Source organism: Phodopus roborovskii, unplaced genomic scaffold (assembly GCF_943737965.1).
Source record: "Phodopus roborovskii unplaced genomic scaffold, PHOROB, whole genome shotgun sequence".
In the NCBI taxonomy this organism is placed as follows: domain Eukaryota; kingdom Metazoa; phylum Chordata; class Mammalia; order Rodentia; family Cricetidae; genus Phodopus; species Phodopus roborovskii.
Window position 1 is genome coordinate 7,509,583 of NW_026126576.1, and position 13,156 is coordinate 7,522,738.

Consider the following 13,156-nt stretch of genomic DNA (forward strand, 5'->3'; position numbering starts at 1 on the left):
CTTCCATCTTCCACTGCAAAAGAAGAGCCATGGGAGGATTGGACCTGCTTGCATGTACCAGAAGCAAACCCTGGTCCTGTACCCAACAGGAGAGGCAGAGACTCCACTGGTAGGCACTGGAGAAGAGATGGGTAGACGATAGTATGAGGCCGATTTAACTTCATCTGGTCTATCAAAAGAAGATAGAATTAGTCTTGGACTAGACAGCTTTAAGGAAATCTCCACCTACAACTTCTATAACACTGATAACAGGTCTTGATTTCAAAATAACCTTTCAAAATCAAACATTCTTTGTCTTTGAAAATTACAGTCCTATCTACAACTATGCAACTCTGAACGTCCCCAATCTCATCTGAAAATTATAGTCCTTATAGGGTCTTAATGATTTTATTGGTCTATAATTTATACTTTTTATGGTATATTCAGTTTGCATATGGGGACACCTTTGATTCCTAAACAAACGCGTTGATTTATGAAAAACTAGAGTGTATTTGTTATATTTCTTGCAATGTTTATTTTTCCTTGATTCATATGTAAATAATGCTTTTATTGTCTCTTCATATTTACTTTTCTTTACTGTTGTGCATGTGTTCTATATGTGCATCTATGTAGTATACCTGTGGAGTCTTAAAAGGATAGCTGGTAATTTGCTCTACTACTCTTTACATTATTCCCTTGAAATACTGGCTCTAACTTAACCTGGAGCTGTATGGCACCCAGCAGGACCTGAGCACTTCCTATCTCTCATCTCCATTATATTGGACACATAGGTGCACCTTGCCTATGGGGTGCTTTTTGAATTCAAGTCCTCCTGTTTTAATAGCAAGTGTTTTTATCTCCCAAGTCATCTTCTAGTCTCCAAATACACCATTTTGCCTTTAATGTACTGGTCAGCATTATCCATAAATAATAAAACTAATAATTGTATTTCAGGGAGCTGATTCTGAAATGTATCTAGTTCATGGCATGGCATGGCATGGGTTTATCATCTATAATCTCTGAAACTTCGCACTGATCATGTACATGTTGCACACCTTCAAACGTTTCTTCAATGGTATTTGTATACAATATAGAATATTTTAGATAGCATTAAGCCAGTTTCACTAAAATCACTTAAAAACACATATAATGTAATCTTAGCTGCTGTTAGTTAAACTGGGAAGATCCAGTTGTAATGGTGTTGCACTTTTTTTGATACAGGATCTCCCTATGTGACTCTGGGTGTCTGAAACCTACTATGTAAACTAGGTAGGATTTAAGCTCACTCACCTACCTGTTATTAAAAGTCTGTGCAGCTGTGCCTGGCTTTAAGATACTTCAAAATAGGTTAAAAGTTGTTTCTTCACCAATGTATTTTTAACAATCAGTTGGTATTTAATAATTATTCTTGGAGATTAACTATTTAAAGTTTCCTTTGTCTTTTGAAGAAAACCCTATAGGATTTGACACAAGTCCTTCTGACTTAATTTGAAAAACACACACACACACACAAAAAAAAAAAAAAAAACCCATGCATATGAAACTCATTATCAAATACATAATTATGTGAAAGTGTAATAAAATAAGGTATTTGGAGACCCCAAATCACTCCCTACCTTACCTCAACATGTGACAACATGATGCATCTCTTAGCTAACTGGTGTTTTGAATTTATCCTCATGAAGGATTATTAGAATTACTGACATATTTCAGTAAAACACATGAAGTTTAAATATTTTGAGCTCTATCAGTAGAGGATACTAACAAACCTCCAGAACTGTCAAATGGTTTTACTCAAAATTTTTATTCATCATTTAAAAGTGTGCCTCCTCCCACGTCTTGAGACATGTCCAGAATAGATTTTCTAAGGCTTCCTTTTGTTCTACAATCTAATGCTTCTTTGTGAATGTCTACTTGTTTACACAAATTTGCTCATAACTATTTGCCATGTATATTATTTTCTCTTGAGGTTTTTACTATTTTTTTAAAAATTATACTTTACAAGAATTTCGATGATAGGTTTTCTGTGAGAAAGCCTAGAGTTCTCTTGTATTATGATTTTCCAGAGAAACATAATAGGTTCTGTCTTGGTGACAAGAGATAAGATGAGGTGAGATTCCCCAGCAAGCAGAAAAAAAGAAGAATGTAGAAAGAAGATTCCTTTTTGCTCATCAGCTTTCTACTCCCAATCTCACTGCAGAATGGATAGCTGGCCTCTCATTGGGGAAGATCATCACTTGAGTGTACAAATAACTGCAAGCCTCCTTAGCCTCCTTGATTCTTTTTTATTTTACATACAATTTAATTTAAATTAGAAACAAACTTGTTTTACATGTCAATCCCAGTTCCCTCTAACTGCCCTCCTCCCCTGTCCCCAACCAATCCTCTATCTCATTCACTTTCTGCTCCCCAGGGAGGGTGAGCCCTTCTGTGGGGGATCTTCAAAGTCTGTCACATCACTTGGAGCAGGGCATAGGTCCTGCCCCATGTGTATCTAGGCTGAAAGGGTATCCCTCTATGTGGAATGGGCTCCCAAAGTCCATTAGTACACTAGGGATAAATACTGATCCACTACCAGAGGCCCTATAGACTGCCGAGGTTTTCTCCAGCCTGGTTTTGACCCCTTTCCTTATCACTCCTCCCACTCTGTAACTGGATTACAGGAATTCAGCTCAGTGTTTATCTGTGGGTGTCTGCTGCTTCCATCAGCTACTGAAGGAAGGCTCTAGGATGGCATACAAGGTAGTCATTAATCTCATTATTGGGGAAGGGCTTTTAAAGTAGCCTCTGCACTATTGCTTAGATTTTTAGTTGGGATCATCATTGTAGATGCTAGACATTTTTCTGGTGCCAGATTTCTCTTTGGACCTATAATGGCTCCAATTATGGTGTCTCTTTTCTTGCTTTCCTGTATTTTCTGCCGAATCAATCTTTCTGCTTTGCATGTCCTTCTCTCCCGTTCCCTTCTCCCCTTCTTTTTCTCTTAATTCCCTCTCCCCTCTTCCCATGCTCCCAATTTGCTCAGGAAATCTTGTCCCTTTCCCATTCTCCAGGGGACTATGCATGACTCTCTAATGGTCCTCCTTATTTCCTATCCTCTCTGGTGGTATGGACTGTAGGCTGGTGATCCTTTGCTCTATGTCTAAAATCCATATATGAGTGATTATATACCATGTTTGCCGTTTTGTGACTGGGTTACTGCACTCAGGATGGTTTCTTCTAGTTCCATCCATTTGCCTTCAAATTGAATTTCAAGATTCTGTTTTTTTTTCCCACTGAGTGGTACTTCTTTGTGTAAATGTACATTTTCTTTATCCATTCTTCAGATGAGGGTCATCTAGGTTGCCTCCAGGTTCTGGCAAGCTTCCTTGTTGACATGCTAAGAACAATTATTATTCTGGATACTGGATGGCCCAATCACACAGATGCACAAGATCAATCACCACATTTCTTTTCTATTAGGTTAATCTTTTCTTTCTCTACTTGTCTATATTCCTAGTTCATTGGATCTGAAAGTTGGATCCCGGTTTTAGGTGTGTCTGAATTGTTAGTTGTGTTAGTTTTTGTTTACTAATCTTGTTATTGTTCTTTTAATGTTCTAGAAGGTATAGGTAGGTTTTTATTTTAGAAATTAAATCCAGATATCAAGTATACTTAAAATGAAGGAAGAGCTAGAAAAAGGTGCATTATTTTGATAAAGTTTTAAATAACTATAAAAGTGTGAGGTTATAGTTACTGGTCTGATGTCTCTGAAGGTACTTGTGCGCCTTTGTTCCTGGGGGCACACTACTGTGGACAACACAGATTCAAAACATTGTGGCCAACTGGATATCTTTACGTATCATGATATGTCCTAATTTGGGAACTAAAGTAAAATACCCCAAAGTTTTAATGGGGCCTGTCAAAGTATGAGCCCAAATATATCTTTTCTTCTTAGAAGTGAATTGCCTCTGATATATGAAAGTAGTGCTATTGACTGACAAAAATATAAAATGGCAGCTCACAATATGGGAAAACATCTTTACCAACACCACATCTGACAGAGGGCTGATCCTCCAAAATGTACAAAGAACAAATGAAGCTAGTTACCAAAACACCAAATAATTCAACAAAAAAGTAGGGTACAGAACTACATAGAGAATCCTCAATAAAGAAATCTAAAATGGCCAAAAGACACATAAAAAATTATTCAACATCCTTAGCCATCAATGAAATGAAAATGAAAATAACTCTGAGATACCATCTTAAGACTGTCAGAATGACTAAAATCAAAAACACCAAGGACAGTGTATGTGGGAGAGGATGTGGATAAAGGGGAGCATTCCTCCATTGCTGGTGGTAATGCAAATTTATACAGACACATTGGATGCCAGTTTCTCAGGAAAAAGAGAGGCAGCTTATTTCAAGATCTATCAGTCCCACTCTTAGGCATATACCCAAAGGATGCACATTCATACAGCAAGGGCATCTGTTCAACTATACTCATAGCAGCATTCTTTTTTTTATTTAATTTTATATAACAAAGTCCAATTAAATGAAAACAAACATTTATACACAATATTTGGGAATTTGGGCATCGTTCTTTCCAAACTACTTCCTGCTGGTAAGGGGCGCTGTCTTGGGGGGATTCGAAGAAGATTGAGATATCCTGGCTGTAGTCTGTAGGGCTGTTTTGTCCAGCTGTTTTGAATGTAGGATTAGCTTGTACTCTGTTTCAGGCGGTCTGGCATGATCAAACCACATTAGTCTGGAAGGAATCCACATCTTTTCATTTTCTGTGGAAACAAAAATAGGAATCCTTTTCCCCAGTAACTTGTCCTTGAACTTAAATTTTGGAGTCAAAGCATTTTTTTTATTTAATTTATTATTTTACATGTCGATCCCAGGTCCCTCTCCCTCCCTCCCCCCCAACCCTCCCTCCCTCCTTCCCTCCTTTTTATCCTCTCTGCCCTGTCACATGCACTTTAAACACCCTGCCCTCCCATCCCCCCACCCCAATTCCATATATAGGGGAATGCCATCCAGTTGGGGTCATGTAGATCTGACAGGTCCTGTGAAGTAGGGACTAGGACTTCTCTCCTGTCTCTAGATTAAGGCACTTATCCCTCCATGGGGAATATGTTCGCAAAGTCTTTTGTGCACCAGGGATACATCCTGGCTCCACTGTCTGAGGACTCTTAGACTGCTCAGTCCTTCTGGCTGAGACCCACATTAAGGGGGGCCTGAGTCAGTCCCATGCTGGCTTCCCAGCTATCAGTCTGGGGGCCCCTTAGCTCCTCCTTGTTCAGGTAAGCTGTCTCTATGTGCTTCTGCTGTGTGGTCTTGTCCTCTCCATCTGCTTCTGGGTTCTAGTGCGACTCAGTGTTTATGTATGGGTGTTTGCTCCTATTTTCAACAGGCATTAGTTGAGGGCTCCATGGAGAAGTTAGTTATTGATCTCACTCTCCAGGAAGGGCATTTATGATAGCCTTTCCACGGAAGCTGAGATTGTTAGTTGGGAGCAGTCTTGTAGTTCTCTCGACCTTTCTTTGTGTTCAATTTTATCTTCAAACCAATATTGGCTCCCTCTTTTATGTTCTCTCTCTCTGTCTCTGTCTCTGTCTCTCTCTTTCCTATCTTCTATTCCTAACCAGGCTCAATCTTCCTGGTCACACAGGTTTTCCTTTCCTTCCCCTCATTTTCTCCTACTTCTCTCTCCATTCACTGTCCTCCCCCACTTCACCTGAGCTCTGGGGGACTTGTCCTTTCCCAGTTCTGTGAGGAACTTTATATGAATCTCTTAGAATACACCTTGTATCCTAGTTCTTCTGGTGATGTGAATTATAGGCCGGTGCTCATTTGATCTAGGTCTAAAATCCATATATGAGTGAGTACATACTGTGTTCCTCTTTTTGTGACTGGGTTACCTCATTCAGGATGGTTTCTTCAAGTGCCATCCACTTGCCTGCAAATTTCAAGATACCATTATTTTTTTCTGCAGAGTAGTATTCCATTGTGTAGATGTGCCACATCTTCATTAACCATTCTTCAATTGAGGGTCTTTTACTTGTTGGTAAGCGTTACACCAAGATACTTTATGTTGCTTGTGGCTATTGTAAAGGGTGATGTTTCTCTGATTTCTTTCTCTGCCTCTTTGTCGTCTGAAAAAAGTAGGGCTACTGATTTTTTTGAGTTTATCTTGTATCCTGCTAGTTTGCTGAAGGTGTTTATCAGCTGTAGGAGTTCCCTGGTAGAGTTTATTGGGTCGCTTATGTAAACTATCATATCATCTGCAAATAGAGGCAGTTTGACTTCTTCCTTTCCAATTTGGATGCCCTAGATCTCCTTTTGTTGTCTTATAGCATTAGCTAGAACTTCTAGTATGATATTGAAGAGATATGGAGAGATAGGACAGCCTTATCTTGTTCCTGATTTTAGAGGAATTGGCTTAAGTTTCTCTCCATTCAGTTTGATGTTGGCAGTTGGTTTGATGTATATTGCTCTTATTATGTTTAGGTATGTTCCTGTTATCCCTGACCTCTCCAATACCTTTATCATGAAAGGGTGTTGAATTTTGTCGAAGGCTTTTTCCGCATCTAGGGAGATAATCATATAGTTTTTCTTTTTCTGTTTGTTTATATGGTGGATCACGTTAAACCATCCCTGCATTCCAGGTATGAAGCCTACTTGGTCATGGTGGATGATTTCTCTGATGTATTCTTGAATTCGGTTTGCCAGTATTTTATTGAGTATTTTTGCATCGATGTTCATCAGGGATATTGGTCTGTAGTTTTCTTTCTTAGTTGTGTCTTTGTGAGGTTTGGGTACCAAAGTTATTGTGGCCTCATAAAAAGAGTTTGGCAATGAACCTTTTGTTTCTATCTTGTGGAACATTTTGAGGAGTAGTGGTATTAGTTCTTTCTTGAATGTCTGGTAGAATTCTGCGCTGAATCCATCTGGCCCTGGACTTTTTTTGGTTGGAAGGCTTTTGATGACTGTTTCTATTTCATTGTGGGTTATAGGTCTATTTAAGTTGTTTGTCTGTTCTTGATTTAATTTTGGTAAGTGATAGTTATCCAGAAACTTGTCCATTTCCTTTGAATTTTCAATTTTTGTGGAATACAGATTTTCAAAGTATGACCTGAAAATTGTCTGGATTTCCTCTGTGTCTGTTGTTATGTTCCCCATTTCGTTTCTGATTTTGTTAATTTGCATGTTCTGTCTCTGCTTTTTCGTTAATTTGGATAAAGGTTTGTCTATCTTGTTGGTTTTCTCAAAAAACCAACACTTTGTTGCATTGATTTTTTGTATTGTTTCCCTGGTTTCTATTTTGTTGATTTCAGCACTCAAGTTGACTATTTCCTGGTGTCTACTCCTGCGGGGTGAATTTGCTTCTCTCTGGTCTAAGGTTTTCAGTTGGGCTGTTAATTCTCTTATGTGACTATCCTCTGTTTTCTTCATATGGGCACTTAGTGCAATGAACTTCCCTCGTAGCACAGCTTTCAAGGTGTCCCATAAGTTCGGGTATGTTGTATCCTCATTCTCGTTGAATATTAGAAAGTCTTTAATTTCTTTCTTTATTTCTTCTTTGACCCAGGAGTGGTGCAATTGCACATTGTTCAGTTTCCATGAGTTTGCAGGTTTTCTGCTATTTGTGTTGTTTTTGAATTCCAATTTTAAATCATGGTGGTCCGATAAGATACAGGGGACTATTCCTATTCTCTTGTATCTGTTGAGGTTTGTTATGTCACCTAGTATGTGGTCGATTTTAGAGAAGGTTCCATGTGGAGCAGAGAAGAAGGTATATTCTTTTGTCTTTGGATGGAATGTTCTATAGATGTCTGTTAACCCCTGTTGAGACATAACTTCTGTTAATTCTTTTGTTTCTTTGTTGGGTTTCTGATTTGTGGTCCTGTCTAGTGTTGAGAGTGGTGTATTGAATTCTCCCACTATAAGTGTGTGAGGTTTTATATGAGCTTTGAGTTTTAGTAGTGTTTCTTTTACGAATGTGGGTGACTTTGTATTAGGGGCATAGATGTTCAGATCTGAGACTTTGTGTTGATGGATTTCTCCTGAGATGAATATGAAATGACCGTCTTCATCTCTTTTGACTAATTTTTTTTTGAAGTCTAACTTGTTAGATATTAGGATAGCTATGCCTGCTTGCTTCTTATTTCAATTTGATTGGAAAATTTTTCCCCAACCCTTTACCCTGAGGTAATGTCTATCTTTGAAGCTTAGATGTATTTCTTGTATGCAGCAGAAGGATGGATTCTGTCTTCGTATCCATTCTGTTAGCCTGTGTCTTTTTATAGGTGAGTTAAGACCATTAATATTGAGGGTAAGTAAGGACCATTGATTTTTGATGCTTGTTTGATTTAGGTTTGTTGTTGACAGTGGTATTGTGAATATATTAGTTCTGCTTCACCCTTGGTTTCTGGTGTAGTTGGATTATCTGTTGCCAACATTTTTGTGGGCGTAGTTACCTTCCTTGGGTTGGAGTTTTCCTTCCAATACTTTCTGTAGGGCTGGATTTGTAGATACATATTGGGAAAATCTGGTTTTGTCATTAAATATCTTGTTCTCTCCATCTATATTGATTGAGAGTTTTGCTGGATATAGTAGCCGAGGCTGGCATCCGTGTTCTCTTAATACTTTTCAAACATCTATCCAGGACTTTCTGGCCTTGAGGGTTTCCATGGAGAAGTCAGGTGTAATTTTGATAGGTCTGCCTTTATATGTTACCTGTCCTTTTTCCTTCGCTGCTCTTAATATTCTTTCTTTATTCTGTATGCTAGGTGTTTTGATTATTATATGTCGAGGGGTCTTTTTTCTTTGGTCCAGCTTATTTGGGGTTCGGTATGCTTCTTGTACTTTCATGGGCATGTCCTTCTTCAGATTTGGAAAGTTTTCCTTGATGATTTTGTTGAATATGTTTTCAGCACCTTCCTCACCTTCGTCTATGCCTATTATTCTTAGGTTTGGCCTTTTCATGGTGTCCCACATTTCCTGGATGTTTTGTGTTAAGGATTTGTTGGATTTATGATTTTCTTTGGTCGATGAATCTATTTCTTCTAGTTTATCTTCTGCGCCTGAGATTCTCTCTTCCATCTCTTGAATTCTATTGGTTATGCTTGTGTCCGTGGTTTCTGATTTTTTGCCCAGCTTTTCAATTTCCAGCATTCCTTCCGTTTGTGTTGCCTTTATTTTCTCAATTTCAGTTTTCAAGCCTTGAACCGTTTCCTTCACCTGGTTAATTGTTTTTTTCTTGGCTTTCTGTACTTTCCTTAAGGAATTTGTTCATTTCTTCCACTTTTTTGTTTGTTTTTTCCTCCATTTCTTTATGGGATTTTCTCACATCTTCTTTGAGGGCCTCTATCATTTTTATGATGGTAATTTTTAAGTCGTACCCTTCTGCTTCAACTGCTTTGTTGTTGTGTTCCATTCTAGTTGGTGTAGATTCCCTAGATTCTGGTGGTGTCATGTTTGTCTTTCTGTTGTTAGGTGTTCTCTTGTATTGCCTTTTTCCCAAAGCTTCTTCCAGTAGGTGTTGGTGGTGTATCCCCCCCCTCTCTCTATGGTACTTCCCTGATGGGCTTATGTGGGTCTGAGATTCAATATCTGTAGCTCTGTGTGGTCCAAGCTCTCTAGGAGGTTTCTCCACAGACAGGGATCCAGGGATAGTGTCAAGGATGAGGATCCAGAAGAAGATGTAAGCAGGTACTCACAGTGGTCCTCTGGCCAATAGCTCTGGCCAATAGCTGGCAGAAGAGGGCAAGGGCTGAGCTGGAACTTGAGAAAGTTTTGCAGGATAGTGGGATCTCGCTGGAAACTGGCGCTCTCCAGCTGAGACCTCGTTCTTTGGCAGAGGCCAGGATTTGGGGGTCCAGGATCTTGCCCGCAGGAACTCCAAGTGGACCCGCAGAGATAGGCAGATCTCTGGGAAGGGCTCGGGACTCCAGCAGAGGACTGGAGGCGGGGTCAGAGACCAAGCCGGTGGTGGGTGGTCCTGCATGGATAGTCAGGTCTCCTTTGTTCAGAGTTGCTCCGAGAAGTCTTCGAAGTAGGGTGGACTGTTGGCTCCACCCTCTGTCTCAGTGCTCAACCAGAGAGGCAGGACCATGGGTGGGGTAGGGCACAGGGTGGTGGGGGTAGGCTGGCAGTGGGGATGGGTGGGGGTGTATCAGATCTCCAGGGGTGCTCTCGATGGGGACCGGAGACAGGAGCAGCAGGATCAGGCATCATAGCATTCTTTATCCAGAACATGGAAGATGCCTAAATGCCCCTCAACTGAAGAATGGACAAAGAAATTATGGTACATTTACACAATGGAGTACTACTCAGTAGAAAAAACATAAACAAAAATATGAAATCTTGATATTCACATGCAAATGTATGGAACTAAAAGAAACCACCCTGAGTGAGTTAATCCAGTGACAATAAGACAAACATGGCAGGTACTCACTCATAAATGGATGTTAGACATAGAGCAAACAATAACCGGCCTACAATCCACACCACTAGAGAGGTTAGGAAACAAAGAGGAACCTAAGGGAAACATACATGGAACCCTGAGATGGGGAAAGGGATAAGATCTCCTGAGTAAATTAGGATTACAGGGGGGAGGAGGGAGGGAAGGAGAAACAGGAAAAGAGGAGGAGGAGAACTGGAAGGATCAGGAAGGTTGAGTTGGGGGAACAATAGAGAAGGAGAGCAAGGAACGTGATACCTTATTAGAGGGAGACATTATGGGCCTAACGAGAAACCTAGGACTAGATAAATATCCAGGAATCCACAAGGATGACCACAACTAACAAACTAAGCAATATTGGAGAGGCTACCTTAAAGCCCTTCCCCTATAAAGAGATTGATGACTACCTTAAATGCCATCCTAGAGGTTTCATCCAGTACCTAATGGAAGCAGAAGCAGAAATGCATAGCTAACCACTGAGCCAAATTCCTGGAATCAAGTTGCAGAGTGGGAGGAGTGATGAGCAAAGGGGTGTTATGAGTATGTTTTTTTCTGCTGGTCTGGTCCCACTGCTCTACCAGCCCCAAATAATACACAGAGACTCTGTATTTGATATAAATGCTGTTGGCTAGTTACTAGTTTCTTATCGGCTAGCTCTGTCTTAATTATTAACCCAGTTCTATTAATCTAAGTACTTTCATGTGGTCTCATCTTACCGGAGAGTGGGACCAACACTCTTCTCTCTTGTCTCTACATGCTGACTCCTCCCTACTAATTCCTGGAATCCTCCTTGTCTCCTAGTCTTGCTTTCCTTGCCTATCTTGCCTTCCTATTGGCCAACAGTGCTTTATTCATTAACCAATAAGAGAAACATATTTACAGAATGACATTTCCCATCAAAGGTGGCAAGACCATGTTTGGGAAACCCACAGAAACAACTGACATAAGCAAGTGGGAATTCAGGGACTCTAGACTGACCACTTGGTAATTTGCATAAGACTGAACCAGGTCCCCTGAACTTGGTGTCTGTTGGGGAGCCTGGGAAGTCTCTGGAGCCTGTAACAGTGGAACCAGTATTTATCCCTAGTGCATGAATGGACATTGGGAGCCCATATCCTATAGAGGGATATATTCTTAGCTTAGATACAAAAAGAGGGCCTGAATCCCACCCCAAATGATGTGACAGACTTTGAGGCCCCTGCTCCCTTAAGAGTGAATGAAGAGTGAAATGGGAGTTGGTAGGGGGAATGGGAGGACAGAAAGGAGAGGGAACTGGGATTGGTGTGTAAAATAAGATTTTTTAAAATTTAAATAAAATTCATTAAAATATGTTTTTATTGTATATCACACATTATGTACTATTACTACATAGTTTATACTCCCCTTTTAAAATCCTTTAATATTTTATCTATTAGTTTATTTGCATGCATGTTATATATTTGTAAAGGCCACAGTATATATATATGGCTGTGATAAGATAACTTGTAAGAGTCACTTCTATCTTCTTTGGGGTCCTAAAGTCAAACTCAGGTTATCAGGCTTAGCAGGAGGTAGCTTTACTTGATGAACCACCCTGCTGACCCTATATACACACCATTTTTGTTAAGCTACTTGCTTTGCCCTTGTAGGTGGACTTAAGAAAGGAGTTGCAAAAGGAAATTTAGGACACCTATGCTTTCCTCCACTGTAGGACTTGTTTCATGAAGACTAGGATGGAAGAACAGAGAAGAGAAAGTTATCTGAGTACAAAAAGGGAAGGTGGCAGAGAAACATAGGTCTCATATCTCTTTTGAAACTTTGGAAAAGACTCTTGGACCAGGTATTTATCATTTTACAAGGAGATTCTCAGTCAAAGTTATAATAGAACACACTTGAACACAAAGAAAATAAGTCTTCTATGCACAAACTAGGAGCCATGGCAAAGGATATCAAGAGCCATTCCAAGACCTTCTGACATATGGTGAAGCTCAAAAACAGATTGCATTTAGGATGCTGTTGCATTTTAGATCAGTTGCATCTTTCATCTTATCTTCCCTCTGTCCTAAATATTGCTTTCAATATTCTATTCAGAGTTGATTTGGAGGACAGAAATTCTTTTAACTATTTCATGTCATTGGAAGTTTTCCTTTTTCCTCCAGACACAGGAGAGAGTTTTGAACAGTAATCTAGGTTGGCATATGTGGTCTTTTGCAACCTGAAATACATTGCTCTCTGGGCTTTAAAGATTTTCCGTAGGAAATTAGCTAATATTCTCATAGTTATATGGAACTTGCTTTTCCTAGCACTTCCTCTTCATTCTGTATATTTAGTGTTTTAGCTATAATATGGGGTGGGTAGCATTTTTTTCTGAATCATTCTATTTGTGTTACATTATAACTGTATGAGTATACTGTTAATTTAGGGATGTTTTCTTCTATAATTTGTTGATGATCTGATGTATGCTATCAATGGGGAACTCCTTTTTATTCAGTATTTTGTGTTTCCTGTGTTCTAAAGTTTCTGCATGTTTCTTAATTTGTTTCCTCTGTGTGAGATAGATCTCACTATGTAGTCACAGATAATCTGGAATTCACTATGTAGACCATGTTGTCCTTGAGCTAAAAAAGACCCATCTGTCCCTGCTATGATTTAAGGGAATGTACCACCATACCCACCATATCCAGATCTGTTTTTGCATTTAATTTATTTTTATTAAAATTTTAAATATTTCATTAATTTTTATAGCCA